General features: G+C 43.8%; 1 protein-coding gene across 1 annotated transcript in view; it reads left to right on the top strand.

The window, feature by feature from the left end:
* The first annotated feature begins 633 nt into the window (after positions 1–633).
* SLC6A6 (solute carrier family 6 member 6) overlaps positions 634–16,409 on the top strand; it is a 196,371-nt gene continuing 180,595 nt past the window's right edge. The window contains exon 1 of the mRNA XM_038772387.1: positions 634–661. The gene's annotated coding sequence lies outside the window, so the exon portion shown is untranslated. The remainder of the gene's footprint in view (positions 662–16,409) is intronic.

The following is a 16,409-nucleotide window of genomic DNA, read 5'->3' as shown; positions in this document are numbered from 1 at the left end:
CAAAGGGAAAGGAAAAAAAAAGAATGCCTTTCAGCTAATGTCACCTGTGCTAAAAAAAAAAATCCCCTTTCTGGGTTTATCTGGGCACTCAGCACCTGATCCTAAAGGTTAAAGGGTTTTCATTAGAAATAGGCAGTCATATTTCACTCCCCTTCTCTGGATTTTGACAGTTGCAGAACTGTAGAGTTATTTGAATACTCAAAAAAACACACACATTTAGATCTGATTTCTCCTTTTTTGGAGCTGACTGCCTTGCTCATCAAGAGCTGTGGAAGAAAACAGAGTCTTGAGACAGGAAAAGTCAGCTAGAATGGAACATTAGCCCTCTTCCAACCTCCACATTTCCCTTACATATTAACCTCAGATTTCATGCTGTGTGCTCGAAGGTCAAAATCCCACTGAAAAGTGTTGGCAGTTAGGATCTTGTCAAATATTTTTTTTCAACACGCACCAACACCCTAATTCTTCAGTGTGCTCCCTGGTCAGGGACAGCCAGGAGACGGTGAGAGTCGAGGTGGGGTTCGGTAAGGATTCCCCAGAGAACGATATGAATTCTATGTTGGGTCATACCTTGGGCCTGGGTGCTAGGGGGAGCTGACTCCCCCTAGTTCATCTGCCAGGTTCTGAGGAATAGAAGGAACCTCTCTCTCTGCTGGCCACGGTGAGTCATCAATGCTTTTGACACAACCAGAAAGCAAGGCTTCTGGTAACCACTCTCTAATTTCAGCTCTTCAGAAGCTTTCATCAGCTGCCGGAGGTAGCAGCAGGCTGAGTCAGAATTAGTGTAAAATAATGTAATATTAGCGGTCCCAAAAAAGCAAGGAAATTGTGGGTTTACAGTAGTTCTTTCATCTTTAAATCACCATTTGTGAAATTTTCATCCTCGAGATCCCCAGCTAAAAGTAGATTGTTTAGCAGGGGGCAAACTGATTGAGAGCAATGCAGCCAGAGTTCCCAGAGTAAACTATCTCCATTCTCATCCAAGTCCCCCAGGCAGCAAGGAATCCTCCCCACCAACATGCTAAATTCCAGTTTCCTCTTCATTGTTCACATGCCCTAGGTGAAGCAGGCCATGAATAATCTTTGTTTTCAATATTGTTTTCTCTCTATTTGAAAAACATTGATTTCCTAATCCCCTCCACACACACACACACACACACACACACACACACACAAACACACACACACACACACACACACACATTCCAAACAGATGAGAACTAGCAAGGTTAAAACAAACAAGCCCCACATCTGACTCTCCCTTCCTACCACACCCCTTGCCTCTCCACTGAAAGGTCCGGACCCTTTTTGCAGGTGGGACTTTCCTCTCTTTCCAAAACAAGTCCTTTGTTTCTTTTTAGAAAAAACATGTATCATCAATGTCACTGCCTGACACTCACAAGCTCCTTCCATAGTAAGCAAACAGTGGATTCTTCAGTGGGACTGCATGAAGTGAAGAAGGAACATGGCTTAGCGGAAAGAGCCCAGGCTTGGGGGTCAGAGGATGTAAATTCTAATCCCAGTTTTGCCACTTGTTTGCTGTGTGATCTTGGCCAAGTCACTTAACTTCTCTGTGCCTCAGTTCCCTCATCTGTAAAATGGGAATTAAGACTGTGAGCCCCACGTGGGACAACCTCATTACTTTGTATCTACCCCAGTTCTTAGAACAGTGCTTGGCACACAGTACGCACTTAACAAATACCATAATTATTATTATTATGAAGTAAGTTCCTTTCCAAACATGAGAGATGGAGGAAAAGCAGAGAAGCAGCATGGCTCAGTGGAAAGACCGTGGGCTTGGGAGTCAGAGGTCATGGGTTCAAATCCCAGCTCAGCCACTTGTCAGCTGTATGATCTTGGGCAAGTCACTTAACTTCTCTGGGCCTCAGTTATCTCATCTGTAAAATGGGGATTAAGACTATGAGCCCCACATGGGACAACCTGATCACCTTGTATCCCCCCAGCACTTAGAACAGTGCTTTGCACATAGTAAGCACTTAACAAATACCACCATTATTATTATTATTATTATTATTATTATTATTATTATTATTAAAAGGAAAAGGATTCTCTCACTGGGTAGTTTGCAAATGACAAAGCCCTTCGGAAGCACGCGTTTCTCAATAAGAAAGCAATATATTTCTCCTTGGAAATTGGACTGTATTATTGCTAAATCACTTTTTTAGACTGCCAGCCCTGGAGTTCCCAGGCCTACAATAATCCCGTGTATTTCCCCAAACTATTTTCAAGGGACCCAGATCGACCTCTATCCACCAAGGTGAGAAATTCACATTTGGCCACGTGAATGAAAATGAGAACAGAATGAATTTTAGTAGCACAAAGTGAGAACTAGAAAAAAAATACAAGATAGAATCTGTCGTGTTTGCACAGTCTTTAGGAAAATAACAATCACAAATGTGACAAATGGAAAGTCTGTGATAGATTTGGGGGCAAAATGCAGCCACAAATTTGAAATTGGTATATTCTTGAATCAGTCACCCCCAGTATATAATTTGAAATGAACGGATGGAATCATCCCCTCAGTGAAATTCCTAGCAGCTATGGTCAGGGTACCTCTTGGAGTTTTTACAGAACACTAGGCTATCAGGAATTGCAGTCACCTAATACTGCAGCTATAACTGTTTCTCCATCTGTCTGGAAAATGATCACAACCTAATGAAATAGCTGCAGTCTGATGACAGAGTTTTCAGATAATAAATTAGGACTTAAATCTTACCAGTAAAAACTTTGCTTCTGAAGCAGAGACAATGACCTTTTCCTCTCAAAAGAGGTAGAAGGTAAAGAGGAAGAACCTAAACAATGATTTCAGTCATCCGTTTTAAGGAAGTTCTCAAGTGTTTCACATCTTCTTCCTGGTCCTCCATCCTGATTCTTTTGGGCTGACTGACTGACTGACTAGTTCCGTAAGCTCCCCTAATAACCTTCGATTCCCTATTTGCTCTCTCCACCAACTTACTCTCTGATCTCCAAACCCTTCTTGAGTCTTTCCCAGATAGATGCCATTAAATGTTTCTGAATAATAATACTGACAATTGTGGTACTTGTTAGGCACTTACTATGTACCAAGCATTGTACTACTAATTGCTGGGGTAGATAACAGAGCCTTCAGACACAGTCCCATGTGGGACTCACAGTATAAAAAAGGGGAGAACAGGTATTTCATCACGGTTTTACAGATAAGGAAACTGAGGTAAAGAGAAGGGAAGTGACTTGCCCCAGGTTCCACAGTAGGCAAGTGGCAGAGTCAGGATTAGAACTCAGGTCTCCTGATCTCCGGTTCTGTGCTCTTTCCACTGGTCTAGGCTGCTTCTTTCACTCATTCACTCAATCGTATTTATTGAGTGCTTACTGTGTGCAGAGCACTGTACTGAGCACTTGGGAAGTACAATTCAGCAACATATAGAGACAGCCCCTACCCAACAGCAGGCTCACAGTCTAGAAGGGGGAGACAGACAACAAAAGAAAACATGTAGACAGGTGTCAAAAATGTCAGAACAAATAGAATTAAAGCTATGTGCACATCATTAACAATCAATCAATCAATCAATCAATCATATTTATTGAGCACTTACTGTGTGCAGAGCACTGTACTAAGCGCTTGGGAAGTACAAGTTGGCAACATGTAGAGACAGTCCCTACCCAACAGTGGGCTCACAGTCTAGAAGGGGGAGACAGAGAACAAAACCAAACATATTAACAAAATAAAATAAATAGAATAGATATGTACAAGTAAAATAAATAAATAAATAAATAGAGTAATAAATATGTACAAGCATATATACATATATACAGGTGCTGTGGGGAAGGGAAGGAGGTAAGACGGGGGGATGGAGGGGGGGCAAGGGGGAGAGGAAGGGAAGTCAGTCTGGGAAGGCCTCCTGGAGGAGGTGAGCTCTCAGTAGGGCCTTGAAGGGAGGAAGAGAGCTAGCTTGGCGGATTTTGGGAGGGAGGGCATTCCAGGCCAGCGGGATGACGTGGGCCGGGGGTCGACGGCGGGACAGGCGAGAACGAAGCACGGTGAGGAGATTAGTGGCAGAGGAGCGGAGGGTGCAGGCTGGGCTGTAGACGGAGAGAAGGGAGGTGAATAAATAGAATTGTAAATATGTACAAGTAAAGTAAATAGAGTAATAAATCTGTACAAATATATATACAAGTGCTGTGGGGAGGGGAAGAAAGTAGGGTGGGGGGGTGGGGAGGAGGAGAGGGAAAAGGGGGCTCAGTCTGGGAAGGCCTCTTGGAGGAGGTGAGCTCTCAGTAGGGCTTTGAAGGGAGGAAGAGAGCTAGTTTGGCGGATGTGTGGAGGGAGGGCATTCCAGGCCAGGGGGAGGACGTGGGCCGGGGGTCGACAGCGGGACAGGCGAGAACAAGGTACAGTGAGGAGGTTAGCGACAGAGGAGCGGAGGGTGTGGGCTGGGCTGTAGAAGGAGAGAAGGGAGGTAAGGTAGGAGGGGATATGGATATGGATATACTGCTTCTACTTATAGGCTTAAGGTATAGTCAACAAAAAGAGAGTGAAAAGAGTGGTGGTCTTGGGTTTGTGGAGGGCAGAAAAGAGCAGGGAAACAAAAATACAAGGCAAGAGAGAGAAGAGAGGAACAGAAAGATCAAAGAAGCAATCCAATAGCTCCAAATCTTTAGAGATTAAACCACTAACAGCTGTTTTTTTGCCTCAAAGAGCTAGTCTAATGTTTTCTTTTCATCTGAAAGCTGTTATAGGCAAGGCTAGATTATTCGTGTTAATTGAGGAAATCTACAAACCTTTTTCAGCCTTAGCAGTTGTGATCAGGTAGATAATTGGACAGCTTTGAATTTCCTATTTTATCTCATCCCCTGCCCATCCTCTGGACAGTGCAATTTCCATAAAGGTAGGTGGCAAGCTTACCATGGAGGAGGAAAAGCATCCATTGATTGTTGAACATGCTAGACTTCACCTAAATTGAGAGAGAGAGCACTAAAACTACATAAGCAGATGTAGAGAGATGGAGCCTCTTGATTGGAAAGTCATTGAGATTGAGATGACATTGTTTCCCTTAAAGCTCAGGACTTTTGATAGCATTCTATAGTCATAGAACAGTCCAAATATCCATACCTATCTGAAAATGACTGCATCATTTACAGTTATGGGCAGAGTGGAGAACAGGGGTCTACAGCTTCTGGCTCAAGGCTTTTTTGGTGGCTCTTTATCGAATCCAATATGATTCTTGAGCAAGGGACTAGGTGGGGGTGGTGAGGCATTTATAACCCTCCACCCGGAGCCTCAGGCAATAGTGGGTATCATTATTATTATTATTGTTACTATGGCATTGTTAAGCACTTACTAAGTGTCAAGCACTGTTCTAAGCACAAGGATAGATATAAGTTAATTGGGTTAACAATAATAATAACAATAATGGTATTTGTTAAGCACTTACTATATGCCAAGCACTGTTCTAAGCACTGAGGTAGATACAGGATAATTAGATTGTCCCACATGGGGTTCACACTTTTAATCCCCATTTTACAGGTGAGGTAACTGAGCACAGAGAAGTTAAGTGACTTGCCCAAGGTCACACAGCAAACAAGTGGTGGTGGCAGGATTAGAACTCATGTCCTCTGACTCCCAAGCCCATGCTCTTTCCACTAAGCCACACTGCACTGTTCTGCTGCTTACTGTGTGCAGAATATTGTACTAAGCACTTGGAAGAGTACAATACAAGAAAGTTGGTAGTTGTGTTCCCTGCCCATAAGGAGCTCAGCCTAGAGGGTGGAGACAGACATTAACTGTCCCACATGGGGATCATACTCTTAGTCCCCATTTTACAGATGAGGTAACTGAGGCCCAGAGAAGCAAAGTGACTTGCCCAAGGTCACACAGCAGACAAGTGGCAGAGTTGGGATTAGAATTCAGGTCCTTCTGGCTCCCAGGCCTGTGCTGTATCCATTGTGCTTACAGGATCTAGTAAAGGTAGAACCAACAGGATTTGGTGGCAGACTGAACATATGAGTTGAATGGGAGAAATGACCAGAGGATAATGCCAAGGTTATGGGCTTCCAAGACAACAGACAAGGGTGTTGTCTACAGCTATGGAAAAGTCTCCAGGTAGGAGATGGTTTGGATAGCAAGATGTGGAGTTCTGGTTTGGACATGTTTAAGTTTGAGGTGTTGGCAGGACATCCAAGTATAGATGTCCCGAAGGCAGGAGGAAATGCAAGACTGCAGAGAAGGAGAAAGGTTGGATCTGGAAGGGGGGGTTGGGGAATCAGTGGTGTAGAGATGGTAGTGGAAGCCAAGGAAGAAATGACTTCTTCAAGGGAGTGAGTGTAGATGGAAGGTAGAAGGGAGCTGAGAATTGAGTCTTGAGGGACTCCCACAGATAGAGCGTGGGAGGCAGAGGAAGAACCAGTGAAGGGCACTGAGAAGGAGTGACCAGAGAGATAGGAGGAGAACCAGAAGAAGATGGTGTCAGTGAAGCCAAGGTTAGGTAATGTTTCTAGAAGAAGGGAGCGGTCCACAGTGATGATGGCAGCTGAAACGTCGAGGAGAATTAAGATGGAATAGAGATCATTGCATTTGGCAAGAAGGAGGTCAGTGAAAACCTTAGAGAGGGCAGTTTCTATGTAGTGAAGGGGATGGAAGCCAGATTGGCCTCAAGTAGAGGCCATTGGATTTGTCAAAAAGGAGATCAGAGATCATTGGTGACCTTTCAGAGGGCAGTTTTGGTGGAGTGGAGGGGGGCAGAAGCCAGATTGCAGAGGATCAAGGAGAGAATTGGAGGAGAGGAAATGGAGGCAGTGAATGTACACACCTCGCTTGAGGAATTTGGGAAAGAATGGGAAGAGGGAGAAGGGGTGATAGGTAGAGGGTCCCCTGGGGTAAAGGGAGGGGTTTTTTTAGGATAGAGAACACATGGAAATGTTTGGAAGCAGTGGGGAAGGAGCCATTGGAAAGTCGACAGTTGAAGATGATGACAGGGAGGGAAGAAAGGAGGGGGCAAGTGCTTTTATAAGGTGCAAAGGGATGGGGTCAGAGGTGCAGATGGTAGGGGTAGATTTTGAGAGGAAGAGGGAGATCTCTTGAGACATCACTGGGAAGGATGGGAGAGTCAATGAGGAGAGGAGCTGGGGAAATTTTAAGGAGATCACGCCTGATGGTTTCAATTTTTTCAGTTAAATAGGTGGCACAGTCACTGGGGCAAGGGATGGAGGAGGCAGGGGGACTGGGACTTTGAAGACAGGTAGTTAAATGTCTGAAATAGTTGGAGGGGGCAATGGTCATGGGAGTCATTTAAGATGGAGAAGCACTTTTGCTGGGCAGAGGAGAGGGCAGAGTTAAGGCAGTTGAGAACAGTGCTTTGCACATAGTAAGCGCTTAATAAATGCCATCATTATTATTATTATTATAAGTCAGTCTGGCCTAGCCACCAGTGAGTGGGTATTACACAAGAGTGGCAGGGGTGAGGCATTTAAAACTGATGCTGTCATGCTGGGTGGGGGACAAGCCATTTGAAACCATTTGGCTCTCAATGAAATAAACTACTTTATTGTATACTTAAATGGTATGTTTGGCTCTTTGACAAATCAATCAATTAATCAATGGCATTTATTGAGTACTTAGTATGTGCAGAATGCTGTACTAAGCGTTTGGGAGAGTTACAGTACAACAGAGTTGGTAGACATGTTCCCTGCCCACAAGGAGCTTACAATCTAGAGGGGGAGGCAGACATTAATATAGGCTGTAAGGTTGTTTTGTGCAGGGAATGTGTCTGTTATATTGTTGTGTTCTACTCTCCCAGGTGCTTAGTACAGTGTACTGCACATAGTAAGTGTTCCATAAAATATGATTGATTGATAAATAAATTATGGATGGGTACATAAATGTTGTGGGGCTAAGGGTGGGGTGAATATCAAGTGCCCAAAGATTACATACAGATCCAGGAACTTTGGGGGAGCCCTGGGTAATATTTAATGCACTGCAGTTGTGTATGTGCCCAGTATGCAGCAATGCACTAAGTTGTCCTCTAGTGACTTGAAAGAGTTATTAATAATAATAATGATGGTATTTGTTAAACGCTAAATATGTGCCAAGCACTTTTCTAAGTGCTGGGGTAGATACAAGGTGATCAGGTTGTCCCACGTGGGGCTCAAAGTCTTAATCCCCATTTTACAGATGGGTAACTGAGGCCCAGAGAAGTTGTGACTTGCCCAAAGTCACACAGCTGACAAGTGGTGGAGCCGGGATTAGAACCCTTGACCTCTGACTCCCAAGCCTGGGCTCTTTCCACTGAGCCATGCTGCTTCTCCCTTACTCTTCCCAAACTATCAAGGAGTAATTCGTAGCCTCCTTGCTGACCTCCCAGCCTCCTGTTTCTCCTCACTCCAGTCCATACTTCATTCTGCTGCCCTGATCAGTTTTCTACAAAAATATTCAGGACATGTTTCCTCACTCCTCAAGAAACTCCAAAGGTTGCCCATCAACCTCTGCCTCAAACAAAAACTCCTCACCATTGACTTTAAAGCACTCAATCACCTTACCCACTCCTACCTCTCCTCGCTACTCTCCTACTACAACACAGCCCACACACTTAGCTCCTCTAATGCTCACCTTCTCACTGAACCTAGATCTCATCTATTTCACTGCCGACCCTTCGCCCACATCCTCCCTCTGGCCTGGAATGCCCTCCTTCCTCGAATCCGACAGATTCTCCCCCTTTCCAAAGCCTTATTGAAGGCACATCTCCTCCAAGAGATCTTCCCTGACAAAGCCCCCGTTCCTCTTCTCTCACTTCTTACTGCGTCACCCTGACTTGCTCTCTTTAATCATTCCCCTTTCCAGCCTCACAGCACTTATGTACAGATCTGTAATTTATTTATTAATATTAATGTCTGTCTCCCCCTCCAGACTATAAGCTCATTGTAGGCAGGGAATATGTCAGTTCATTGTTATATTGTACTCTTCCAAGTGGTTAGTACAGTGCTCCACATACAGTAAGCACTCAATAAATACGATTGAATGAATGAATGAATGAATTTATGTAATGTATACAATATAGGTAATGTAAGGGAGCGATTTAAAGTCTTGGGACTACTGAGCTCATTGTGTCAGAAAAAACACAATGTTATCATTGAAAGAAATCTGGTCCCCTATAGTTCTTCAGAAAAGATGGTGGGTTTTCAATGAGCAAACAGAAACTGTAGTTTACCAATGAATAAGAACTATCACAGGTATTAAATACCAGTTCACGATTTCCAACTAATGTGTAACAGGCCACTTTGAATGTTGCCATGGAAACTCAGTTAGGAAGTAATGTCTTTACTAAAATCTCATTTTTTTCTTTGAAATTTCTCCAGTGCAGACAGTTTTAACTCTAAGTGCTGACACAATATGGTTGTTCTATTTGAAAAGTGAGAGAGAAGGGCCTTTGGACTTGATGGTTTCTTTCTGCTGCTACTCCATTCCCTTTTTAGCTTTAAAGCTGTGAAATACCATGAGAGCCATTCCCCACCCAAATATCCATCTTTCCATATTTCTTTCTTTAAAAGCTGGAAGACCCTTCATTCTCAATTTTGCTTGTGTTCTCCACTGAAGATAAACATGATGCATTGTGTCAAAACAAATGACAATTACCTTAAAATGGGCAGATACCTCATAATCAATAGGGATCTACATTTCCACTTCTGTAAAGTGGCTCTAATGCTGACCTACCTCACAACATAGCAGATAATAATATATGAATGGCATTTTCATCAACTTGCCAGTTCTTTCACTGTATTTTGAGGACCCTGGGTTTGGACGGCTCTTGTGAACGGGCCCTTACCTGTGGTCAGTGGACTGCAGGGGTCTGCTCTGCCCTGGTTGGTCCCTGAACCCAAATAATTGTACTTTCCAAGTACAGTGCTCTGCATTAATTAAGCACTCAATAAATACGACTGAATGAATGAATTCCAAGAACACTGGTTAGTTTGGGGAAACCTCTGGGGAGCCACAGAGTTGCTATGTGGGCATTGGGAACTCATTCATCCTAGCCCCCTCTTGGGGGCAACCCCAGGCTGGAGAATGTGCAGTCAATACTGATGACTGTTGAAATAATGGAACTATCTTTGCCTCTTCTGTGCCAGTGTCACACTTTTCCCTTGGCCAGCTCGTTGTGGGCAGGGAATGTATCTGTATATTGTTATATTGCACTCTCCCAAGCGCTTAGTACAGTGCTCTGCACTGTAAGTGTTCCATAAATATGATTGACTGACTGACTGACTGACTGACTCGTGCTTCAGCCCTCTCTTCTCCAAAGAGATTCAAAATCACCTTCCCCAGAAGACGTTCTCTGATGAGGTCCCCCACCATGAACCCATCAGCTCATGATGATTTGCTATTTATTCTCTGAACATTAGGACCAGTAGAATCTAAGCAATGCCATTTTTCCTGGAAGCTTCCATTGTCCAAACTTTTTGGGTCTCTCTCAGAGGTGACAAGAACCTCTGAGGAAAGGGCCTGAAACTGTTCCACTCCCCTGGAGGTTTCTTTGGTGTTCTAGCACTGTTCTGAACCCAGCTTTTTCCCCTGCCCCCAAATTGCTGTTCCCGCTGCCTCCCCCTCCCCAACAGACCCTCTTTCACCCCCACAATGATTTTCTTGTCTCCTTCTGAACTCCCAAAATAGTCCTTGAAACCCCTGAAGCAAGTCCAGGGTTTGAGGTGGAAGCTGGGAGAGGCTTGGTAACTGGAACCTAGGAGATTCAGTATGAATGTTCCTCCCCAAGAACAGGGCTCTTGTTTTGCAGATTATCCGGTCATTACTGGATGGGTGGCAACTATGTATTGAAATCTTGCAATACTTTGCTAACATTCTCTCCCTTTTCCTAGACAAGATACTCAAACTCCTTTAATCTTTCTTTGAAAATATCTTTCAGCCTTTTCTCTGAGGGGAGGATAGGGTGAAGAGTACATGCATTTCAGTGTAATGAATGAGAAATAAATAGCTCTTTGCTGATTCACAAGAACAAACTGATGTCAACAGCCACCCATTTGGCATTCGAACAAAGCCCTAGAACCAAAAACCAAGCTCAGGATTATCCTCTTCCAACTTTCCAAGACAGTCAGGATGTCTTGGGGTCTCCTCCCAGTCCTGCTCCAGGCTACTCTGTAGAAGTATGTCTCCTCCTTTACCTTTTTCAGGATCTCAATTTGACCTTGAGAATTTGACCTTGGCCAGGATCTCAATTTGGCCTTGGCCAGGTCATTCATAGTTGTATTTATAGTCATGGTGCGTGGTGATCCATTCTTGGACTCAAGACAACAATATTTTGGATCACTTAACCAGCAGGGCTCTCCAGTGGAGGGAGGAGACCCAAACTCTGACTAGGGCAAAAACAGCTTTTACCTTCACCAGTCCTACCTCCAAATCTGCCTGGAAAAATCTATGGTCACCATGTCAATCTGTTTGGGCTTGGCCATTCACCTCAACCCCTTTGCCGGTTCCCTCACCTCACTGCCTCTCTGGAAGCCACAGAGCAGTCCCCAAAGCCCAGCCAGGACAGCAGAGGGCCAGTAGTGGTGGAAGGGTAGGGAGGGGTCATCAGGAGTAGAATGAAGGAAAACAGAGTTGTTAGAAATTTCTGGGCCTTGGCTGTCAGTCATATTTGTTCCTGGACCAATCTGATGACATACACAGGGAAGTTGTACATGAGCCATGTACTGGAAATGTGAGTGAAAAAGTATGCTCTTTTTAAGATTGTGTCCGATCTGATTATCTTGCGTGTACTCTAATGTTTAGCACAGTACTTTGGCACATAGTGTGCGCCTAATAAATGCCATCTTTTTTTTAAGGGCTGGGTGAAAACACAAAACCTTCAAGAAGTTGGTGGAATCTGCCCATATTCTCTCATCCTATCCCAACTGGATTACTGCATCAGCCTCCTCTCTGATCTCCCATCCTCCTGTCTCTCCCCGCTTCAGTCTATACTTCACTCGGCTGCCCGGATTATCTTTGTACAGAAACGCTCTGGGCATGTCACTCCTTTCCTCAAAAATCTCCAGTGGATGCCTGTCAACCTATGCATCAAGCAAAAGTTCCTCACTCTCGGCTTCAAGGCTCTCCATCACCTTGCCCCCTCCACCTCACCTTCCTCCCTCCTACCTTACCTACCTTCCCTCCTTCTACAGCTCAGCCCGCACCCTCCGCTCCTCTGCCACTAACCTCCTCACTGTGCCTCCTTCTCTCCTGTCCTGCTGTCGACCCCCGACCCACGTCCTCCCCCTGGCCTGGAATGCCCTCCCTCCACACATCTGCCATACTAGCTCTCTTCCTCCCTTCAAAGCCCTACTGAGAGCTCACCTCCTCCAGGAGGCCTTCCCAGACTGAGCCCCCTTTTTCTTCTCCTCCTCCCCATCACCCCCTCCCACCCTACCTCCTTCCCATCCCCACAGCACTTGTATATATTTGTATGTATTTATTACTCTATTTTACTTGTACATATTTACTACTCTATTAATTTTATTAATGATGTGCTTATAGTTATAATTCTACTGAATAGACATGTAGACACCTGTCTACATGTTTTGTTTTGTGGTCTGTCTGCCCCTTTTAGACTGTGAGCCCGTTGTTGGGTAGGGACCGTGTTTATATGTTGCTGACTTGTACTTCCCAAGTGCTTAGTACAGTGCTCAGCACACAGTAAGTGCTCAATAAATACGATTGAATGAATGAATGAATGAATGAATTTTTTTTTCAAATTGACATGGAATCCATCTCTTATACAGACAATATGCATATCTCTCCCCTCAGCCAGTACAAAGAAGGAAAACAGTGTGGGAAGCAGCATGGCCTAGTGGATAAAGCACCGGCCTGGGATCTGGGTTCTTAACCTGGCTCTGCCACTTGTCCGCTGTGCCACCTTGGCCAAGTCTTTTAACTTCTCTGTGCCCTAGTTTCCTCATCTGTAAAATGGGGATTAATACTGTGAGCCCCATGTGGGATATGGACGGTAGAAATACCATTTTAAAAAAACACAAACACATGAGATTTGATCTCTTAGGACATGGTCTCAGTAATCTAATCAATACAAGGACCATTTTAAACACAAGAGTGTATCACCAAGAGAAGTTGTAGAACCACCTTCCCTGGAGATCTTTAAGAACAGGGATGACATTCTTTTAACTGGAAGCTGAAATAATGAAGAGCTTCATCCTGCCTGGAGCCAGGGGAATGATTGTGATGACCTCTGGAATTACCATTCAGCCAGCCCTAAAATTTTAGGCAATAGAAAATAAAATAGGACCTTAAGCTAAATCACAATCATTTCAGAAGATTTAGTGATTTTCCATGGTTTTTCCAATTTCCCAGAGCTATGGGCATAAACCATTCAATTGTAGCTTAATAACTTAAAAAAAAATAAGTTTCTGGTCTTCACACAAAATACTTTATGCCCCAGCTGATTTTCCCTCTGGATGTTCTGCCATGAGTATTATGCTATTTGCATTTCCAATTTGAACAGCTTGTCAAAAAGAAAATCTTCTGAAAAGGCTCTGGACTGAGTGTTATTAATCGTGTTTATAAGATTATTGGGATTTTTGTGGTATATCTCAGGAATGGAATCACCCACAGTGTTTCAAGGGACTGTTCTGCCATTATCGATGTGGCTCTTCATTCTTTTCAAATAAAATGTGTGGGATTTTTTTTTTTTAGTTTTGCCACAGCAATGCAGAATCCACCCTGTTAGAAAAAAAAAAGGAAAGACAAATAATGATCCATTTCTTATTTATAGGAGAAAAGGGAACAATTCCCCAATTTTTCCAATCTGTTTTTCATTGGCACATTTGCTAGGATCCTTTGACCAATTCTTCTTCAAAGAAGGCTATTCATCGTGGCCCCATTTCCAGGGTAGAATACCAGATTTCCAAGCAGGGATTGAATCGTTTCAAAAAGGGAATGGATGAGTCTGCTCCACTAAGGTGCCCTGGGATTCCTTCACCCAGCTAGCTCCCCCTCTCCCCACCACCCAACCCAGCCAGTCTTCTAGGTGGGAGAAAACATTTCTAAGAGCAGGAACCAGGGAGTGGGAGGGGTGGGGTGGCTTATGTTGTGAAAGATTCCTGCTCACTGGAACATATTGCCACCCAGTCAGACTCTACCATGACAACTCTTTCATCTGACAGGCTAGAACCCAGAAGTGGGTAGGAGCTGTGCTGCTTTTTGGCATGGCAGAAGGCCATCTTCCTCACCAATGGGTCCAGGGCCTGGGGCTCTCAAGGGGACCTGGGGCCAACTCCTCCAAGGTGTGATGCTCTCCAGGCAGGAGACAGAGGCTCTTCTGAGAAGACAGTCTTTTTGGCACAGCTGGGAGTACACAAGGCTGTGGAGTTACAGCCCCACCCTCACCCCCACAACACACACACACACACACACACACACACACACACACACACACACACTGACAAATAGATTTCTTTAAATGGATTAGAGCAGAGATTCTAGGAAACCCACCTGGAGTTGAGACTCCACTTACCTCTTTCATGTCTTATAGAAATGATCTGACTAGCTTTCTGATCAACAATGTTGTCTGTGTTCTCTGATGGCTCTTCTGAACCTCTTCTAAGATCTTGCAGGCAGAAGCATTATGCTAAATGTGTTCCTTAAACATAAAGAACAGGCTGCAATTTTACACTTATTTGTTTTCTTTGTCTCATTGACTCATAGTTTACTCCTCCCACCCCAAGTAGATATTAACTCTTAGGAGACTAGCAAAATATTCGACTGGCATTATGACCAGCCTGTTTTTCCCCCAAGCAGGGAAGCAGTCAACAAACACCCTTCCCTGCAGTCATGGCACTGAACTAGATGCTGAGGGAAGTTAGAAAGAATGTGAAGGCATATAAGCAAAACTACAGCTGTTAAAATGAGGCACCTCAGGACAGTATTTGGAAAGATACAGGATGTTGTTCATCAAAGGCCAATAGTACAAGGGCTGGAGGAAAAACAGCTTGGAGTGGTGTATGCATGTGAACAGAGTGAACCAAGAAAGGAAAGCTAGATAAATACAAGCCAGCCCTGAGGGTAAAAGACTTGGGAAAAGAGGTGAGTGACAGTATAAAAGATCAGCTGGAGAGACTAGGAAGGAAAAAAAGGAGAGTGGAGTGAAGTGATGGGAATTATGACTACAGAATGGAGGAAGAGGAGGAGCTGGATTGAGAGGCTGGACAGTAGTGATGGGGAGCTTAAGAAGAAGTTCTTAAATTGGAAGATAATAAGCCCTGACTTCGCCACATCAGGTCATCCAAAAACATTATCAACAACACTATTGTGCCCAGGACTATAGTGAACTCCAGGTACCTGGGGAACGTGCCGAAGAAGCGCTTAGTTCAGGGCAAGTGCTTAGTTCAGGGCAAATGCATAGTACAGTGCTCTGCACTCAGTAAGAGCTCAGTAAATACAATTGAATGAATGAAGTATAACATGTAATTCTTGCCCTCGAGAATTTTATTATAATAATAATAATAATAATGATAGCATTTATTAAGTGCTTACTATGTGCAAAGCACTGTTCTAAGTGCTAGGGAGGTTATAACGTGATCAGGTTGTCCCACGTGGGGCTCACAGTCTAATGAAGACAAACAAAAATGGGTTGATGAATATACAATAGTGAAAATAACGTGAGAGTAGAATACATAGAAATAATAAACCCAAGTGGATAAATAAATAGTTAATAGAGAAAAACAGATTTTTTAAACTAGTAGATTAAACATTTACTATGTGCCAGGCACTGTACTAAGAGCTGGGGTAGATTCAAGATAATTGGGTTGAACACAGTCCCTGTCCCACAGAGCGCTCACAGCCTTATTCCCCATTTGACAGATGAGGTAACTGAGGCACAGAAAAGTGACTTGCCTAAGGTCACACAGCTGACAAGTGGAACCAGGGTTAGAATTCAGGTCTTCTGACTCCCAGTCCATGCTCTTTCCACTAGCCATGCTGCTTCTCAAAGGCAAGACCAGAAAGGTGGGGGAATTAATCAAGGAATGCCTCATAGAGGAGGTGGCTTTTAGAATTGGTCGATCAATGGAAAAATAATAATAATAATAATGATGATAATAATAATAACTATGGTATTTGTTAAGCACTTATTATGTGCCAGGCACTGTTCAACTTATTGGGCACGCACTTGTGTCATGTACAGCACTGTACTTGGAGAGTAATAATAATAATAATAATAATAATGGTATTTGTTAAGCGCTTACTATGTGCCAAGCACTGTTCTAAGCCCTGGGACAATCTGATAATACAAGATTATCAGATTGTCCCACTTGGGGTTAACCATCTTAATCCCCATTTCACAGATGAGGTAATTGAGGCACAGAGAAGCTAAGTGACTTGTCCAAAGTCACAGAGCTGACAAGAGGCGGAACCGGAATTAGAA

This window comes from Tachyglossus aculeatus, chromosome X1 (genome assembly GCF_015852505.1).
Source record: "Tachyglossus aculeatus isolate mTacAcu1 chromosome X1, mTacAcu1.pri, whole genome shotgun sequence".
Taxonomy (NCBI): domain Eukaryota; kingdom Metazoa; phylum Chordata; class Mammalia; order Monotremata; family Tachyglossidae; genus Tachyglossus; species Tachyglossus aculeatus.
Note: the sequence above shows the minus strand (reverse complement) of the source record. Positions and strands in the feature narration are given on the sequence as shown.